The 6,222-nt window shown below is 37.2% G+C and overlaps 1 pseudogene; it reads right to left on the bottom strand.

Annotated features, from left to right (window-relative positions):
* Positions 1-600: 600 nt before the first annotated feature.
* Positions 601-1,298, bottom strand: LOC142139841 (E3 SUMO-protein ligase NSE2-like; annotated as a pseudogene).
* Positions 1,299-6,222: the final 4,924 nt, after the last annotated feature.

Below are 6,222 nucleotides of genomic sequence, written 5' to 3'. Positions count from 1 at the left end.
CAACACGCTGCTAGCAAGCAGAGTGTTATATCTGGTGTGTTTGAAAGCAAACTCTCCTGAGTTTGCTTAATCGCAGCTTCATACATTTGAGACTTGTATAGCTGCAGTGGCAAACAGTCGGGAGTTTGATCTCTATCGATTTTGCAAATAGCGATTTTGACAGAAGCACAACTCTGGCGATTTTACATGAAATCTCAGCTTCATACATCTGCGAGTTTCAACTCTCCAGAGATAATCGCTGATTTTGCAAAATCGCACCTTGATACATTTACCCCCTGGTCTGGTCTACTGTAAAAGAATTTACCAAAATTAGTGACACCTCTGCCGTAACTTCACCTGATACTACTATCAACTATCAACATCCAAAGAATGGTGGAGTATTATTATTTTTTAACGGCATAAAGACAACAGTTTTATTAACAAAGAACAACGTTGCTTGCAGAAATAATTAAAGGGATGTCTAAATAGACGTGTATATGTATTACTCAAACCTTCCACTTTGCTGATGTTTCATCAGTGTTAAGTGTTTATAATCTGCACTTTACGTCAAAGGTACCTAGCTATATTTAAATTTTTTGGGGATTGGGTCCAATTTGAAGCTCAGAGATGCCCTTGTTTTTTGCTGTGAATGTCAATGGCTCTTTTTAGTGCATTGTCTGGAACAAGACCCGATATACTCATGTCAGAGTGATCACAGCCAAATTTTGGACACATGGCGGATTTACAGTTCTGAAGCTTATTTTTAAAACTTCTTGCAATTGCTTCTCTTGCGTATGTGTGACCACATACTTTGTTTTTCACTGGGTTTCACCATTTCCAACTGTGTTATAGGAGTGCTCTGGGTGACGGCGATCTCTCGTGTTAATCTTCCAAAGCCTCATCTGCAGGTGCCAGTGACACACTCATTTCTTTTCTCTGGTCTTTTAGCTGTTCTTTAAACTGAACATATTTATCGTCCTGCCTCAGGGCCTCCTCTGTATTATTCTTCTGATGCGCAGTGTATCTCTCCTGTACAAGCTCTCTTAAATCCGGGATCTCATCCGGTGGGTCACATTTTAACTTAAGTATGGTCTCCTCAACTGCATCTATATATTGGTTTAAATCTCTGTTCAATTCAGCGTATTCCAACGCTGCATGCTGCGCACATGTTCCGTGTCTCAGTCTGTCTGAAGTAGATGTAAAGCCACTTCAGTTGTAATAATCATTCCTGTGTGTACATAAATTTGGCAGTTCTTCAGGGATGAGAGGGAGGTATCCACAGAGGAGAAGGAGATTAAAGATGCAGCAGAAGCAGACATAGTTTAATAATGTAGAGTTCTTTGACAGCACTATTGGGCTTAAGGCAGCTAAGATATTGGTAGCTTGTTTTGTGGGGGCCTAAGCCAACCAAGCATTTCAACCACAAAGTGGCACTCCTTATAGCTGGAGCGCTTAGCTTGTTAAATTGTACATGTACTTTTAAATATCTTACATAAGGGTCGGTGGGAGGGTCCAAGGACAATTTCATTTTGCACCACTTTTCTTTCTTTTCTGCCACTGCTGTGTGACGATTTTTACTAGATGTGCTATAAACTGCCATGTGTTTGTGTCGTTGCTCTGTCGCTTAGCATCCCGCTAGATTGCTGCAGTCTTTGTCCAAAAGTGTATTAAAATAATATTGTGACCTGTGAAGTAGTCAAAATTGACTGGAAATTACTGGAAATTAGTGTTATTGAGGTTAATAATAATTTAGGAACAAAAAAGAGCAAAATTACGTGATTTTAGTATCTTTAAACAATTTTTGTAAAAAAATTCAGATCCAAAACCAAAACACGCGAGGGCGGTTTATCCAAAACCAAAACATGAACTTAATCCAGATCCAAAACCAATGCCAAAAAAACGGGGGTCAATGAACATCTCTAATATTTTCCTCACCTGCAATCCTAAATTCCCTCTTTGACCCTACCTAGAACAATGACAAAATAATTTTTGTCCACTGTTGAGTACTGCTGCTTTAAAATAGATTATTGTTGTGTTTACTTATCAAGAAGCACTTACAGACAGTTTTCTTTCTGACTAGAACTAAGCATGGTAGAATTCCTTACTGTTGGAAAGAATAAAGATGTGTAAATGGCTTCAAGACACACTTATGGCAAAGTCTCATTATTTCTCTAGATGATTGTCTATGATAAAGCGGAACAAGTCACTTCTGCCTCATCCTTTCTATATTTGTCAAAGATCATGTTTTTCTGGTTATTTTGTAAGTTTTATATCTTATTTGATTTCATGCATTTAAACAACAATGGGGATACTTGTTTGTGGTTGAAGATGTCAACAAAACAATTTAAATTGATACACATAGAATTCACAGTATCTGAACATATTTGACACAATGACTAAACTGTTTATTGTTCTATCATATGCGCAAAGGAATGCAAAGCTTAGCTACATCAATAATGTCAAAGTATTTTGTATTAAAATAGGTCAATGTGAAGCAATTGTATTCTCTTTTTTCTGTTATAATAATTGATCAGCTACTGTTATATATACTTCAAAGCTCTAAATAAAAAAAGTAATTTACGAAAGTGCAAAAAATGTATGAAACAGACGTGCAAATACTGATTCTCTGTCCGGTACATGCACCCACATCCTGTTTTTTCAAGGTTCAACCTATTACCTCTTTTGGACTACTTCCTTTACTGCCTTTAATAGTGGATAAGTAAATGTTAAGAATGTATTACATGTACACCTTTTGTGTTGGGAGTATTAACCAACATCTGGATTCCACCATTTTAAAGAATATGTCAAATTTAAGTCATTTTAAAGGGAGAAAAAGGGAGACCCTCTGCTAAATAAGTAGCGTTGCCTAAGTGCATCTTTCCTACCATTGTAACCTTATTTAAATAATCTTGTTCTGTAAATATGAAATCTTACTTTTTCATGTGTGTGCATTAACTAGCTCACAATCACGTGATCTATCCAAGCACTTCTCCCACAGATTTGCCTGCGATCTGTGCACTTCACAAATTTAGACTTAGGAGGCATATGCATTGTGGAAAGTGTATATATGCACTTTCAGAAATGACCCATATTGTGTTTCTATACTATTATTATTATTAACATTTATTTATAGTGTCAGTATACTCTGTAGCTCTATACAATTGGGAACAAATAGGACTGGGTATTAACAGACAGATAAAGCATTCAGAGGGCCCTGCTTGCAAGCTTATAGGGAAATAGGAGTTTGATATATGTGATTAAGTGCTGCGTATTGCATATTGATCCAGCCAATACCATGTCCCTAGAGACCATATTATTTCAAATTTGTTTCTAAAAACTAAGCATTGGAAGTAGTGAAACACTCCTGGTACTGATCTCCCACATGGAACATTTTTAAATGCTTCAGAGACACAATTCCAACATATTGTACAATTTAATAAGGGACTAATTCAGACATTATGTAAACTACTTGCTACTCAAAAGAGAGAGAGACTCTAGGGCATGACCTCAAGGATAGTTAAGGAGGAAGTGGTGGCTTCCAGGGCCTGTTAATTTTCTAAGATATCCGCTTCAGTTGTGTGGGAAACATACATGTGTGCAAACAGAAAACCTAGCAACACCTGTTATGAGGCCGAATAGGTCATTCCTCCAACCCAGTGGAGAGTGAATGTGGATGCAGGCCTATGTTTATGGCTAGAGCTGCTGCTGCCATCCAATATCCTTCTTACGTTCTCTTGTGTGTTCCCTTCAATCCAGAGGAAACTGTGTTGTTGTAGATCTACAAGCCCAGCATCTATATGCTGAGACTAGCAGTTTCGACATGGCTGGAGAACCATAAATTGCCTTAGTTTGATGTAGAAATAAAAATAGTAACAAAATAAAATAAATCAATAGAAACAAATAAAAGTAAAGCAACCCGCAGATAAATCTTTATTAGACTGCATTATTTACAGTCTTCTTCAGAGGTAATTCACAGTGTAACTTCATTAAAGCCCTTGATCGTCCATTAATTCAAAACAGTGTTTTTCAGTGTTAGGTCCATTATAAATACTAGAGGGAATGCACATCTTTGTTGTGGCCCAGCCCTCTAAAGAAAACATATCCAACACTAAAGAGTCCAAGGCTGGTAATTGGGTAGGAGTGGGGGATGGAGTAGTTGTCTTATTTTGGGGGAGGGGGGTCAGTTTTAGCCTCTACTGTTACCAGTATGGCTATGAAGGTTCACCTCTACCTTTCAGTCCTGTGGGTTGGTTGCAATTTTGTGTAGGACTCTGGCTCTGTTAATTAAAAACATTATTTCCAGCTTCGTCCACCTGTCAGTCCCATAACTTGATTAGTGGATATGTTCCAGATATCTGCCCTCTACTATAATCTTTACAAATCTGCCCTAAGCTACAGCAACTAATCAGACATTTGCTCTTATTATATCATTGTAACTAGAGAGAGTAAAGTTAACATTAGTAAATTAACTTCAAGGTGCACTGTAGGGCACAAGCTCTATGTATACTATCTTTTACTGACTAGCAATATTTTATTAGTGTAATGTCAGAAGAGCTGTTGTTAGATCAGTAATAATATTTGAGATGCTCTATGTGATGTTATCAGTTATTTTACACAAATAGAGTGGGGGTAGTAGTAGTGTTCAAAACACACATTTGCTGTAAAACAGCAGTGCTTTGGCATGTTTTCATGAAAGCTTTCTTTTTCTTTTGAATAATGTGATGCTGCTGGCCATCATGTTATACAAGTTAGACTTGAAAATCCAATAAAAAAATATGAATTGCAGTCTAAAGTGTGTGTTTTTCCCAGACATCTGAGGATTGTATTGCGTTGCTTAGTATTGGTAACTTGGCTTTTTTTAACTTAGTGAACCCCCTTTTAATTTCAAGTGTGCACAATGGTACACATGTAATATTTTCTGCTTTAGAGATAACAGAATATGTAACTTGTACCAGAGGTTTGAATCTCAAACACTGCTTTTACAAGGCATTAAAAAGTAAGAAAATAAAGTAGATGTTTGCACAGTGCTTTAAATTCACCTCCCAGTCATGTCACCCAATGTAAATGTAAATTATTTGTGGCAGCATCAGGCAGACCTAGCATAAACTACATTAGCTCAGGGGACCATATGACACCACCCAGTTTCATTAACAGGATCATGCAGTGCTAGGTGCATTTACATTTTATATAAACTTACTGGATTACTGGATCTCCATTCAGCTGCAAAGTTTTGGAGATTAGAACATTGGTACAGTAAAATTAATCGGCATTAAAAATAAAATAAAAATCACCACAATAAACTAGCAGGGGACTTGGGAAAATATGTAGATCATCTCCTTGATAACCATGTTTGTAGAATTTGTCACATGAAAAGAAAACTGTTAGCATAATTGTATTCATTTAGTTCTATGCGTAATGCCCTTGTATAGATGTACCTGAGTGATGCCCCTCTGTGATTTGTTAATGAATGGAACCACCTCTGAGGTGTACTTGAACTGATTATGGGAGCTATTGGGAAGAGATGACATGAAAGTAACTGAGAGCAGAACAAGTGGAATTAATAATAACAATAATAATAATAATAATAATACTAATAATAATAATAATGGGCCTGGTGGCGCTGAGGCTGGAGAGAGAAATGCAGAGTGACCTCCTCAATCAGTGACAATGTCAGCTCTGGAGATAAATTTTATAACATGTCTGTACTGTGATCTGTCCAAAAACTGTGCTGAAGAGAAAAGAAATTTGAGCACCCATTCATTTGTTAACAGTAATTAAACTGTGCTACCATGACTGGGTTTGCACCTCAGTTAACTTTTTTATTACACAAAATATACACGTACAAGTTAACCTGTGCATGATACTCATGCATTCTAGTGAAATCAAGCTACTTAAGGTCTTAAAAAGGTTCTTGTCATGCATTTGGGCCTAGCCCAGGCCTCCTCAGGGGAAGAGCGTTACTTCCTGATGCAAGCGCCCTTTTTAATGTGTGTTCATGAGGTAAAATTACCTCATGAAAATGAGTTTGACCCCTCAACTCGTAAATTTAGCCTTTACTACCCCTCCCACGGGGGGAAGGGGGGATGATGGAAGTTAACTGACTTCACTATTCTAATTTTTTTGTCAAATAATGTCAGTATACCAAATTTCAGGTCAATTGGATGAGCCCTTTCTGAGAAAATAGTTTTTTTCCACACACACACAGACTAACACACGCCGCTAAGCTTTTACTTTTATATATTC

The sequence above is a fragment of the Mixophyes fleayi genome, chromosome 2 (assembly GCF_038048845.1).
Source record: "Mixophyes fleayi isolate aMixFle1 chromosome 2, aMixFle1.hap1, whole genome shotgun sequence".
Taxonomy (NCBI): domain Eukaryota; kingdom Metazoa; phylum Chordata; class Amphibia; order Anura; family Limnodynastidae; genus Mixophyes; species Mixophyes fleayi.
The sequence above is the reverse complement of the archived record's forward strand: the minus strand, read 5'-3'. Positions and strand labels throughout refer to the sequence as shown.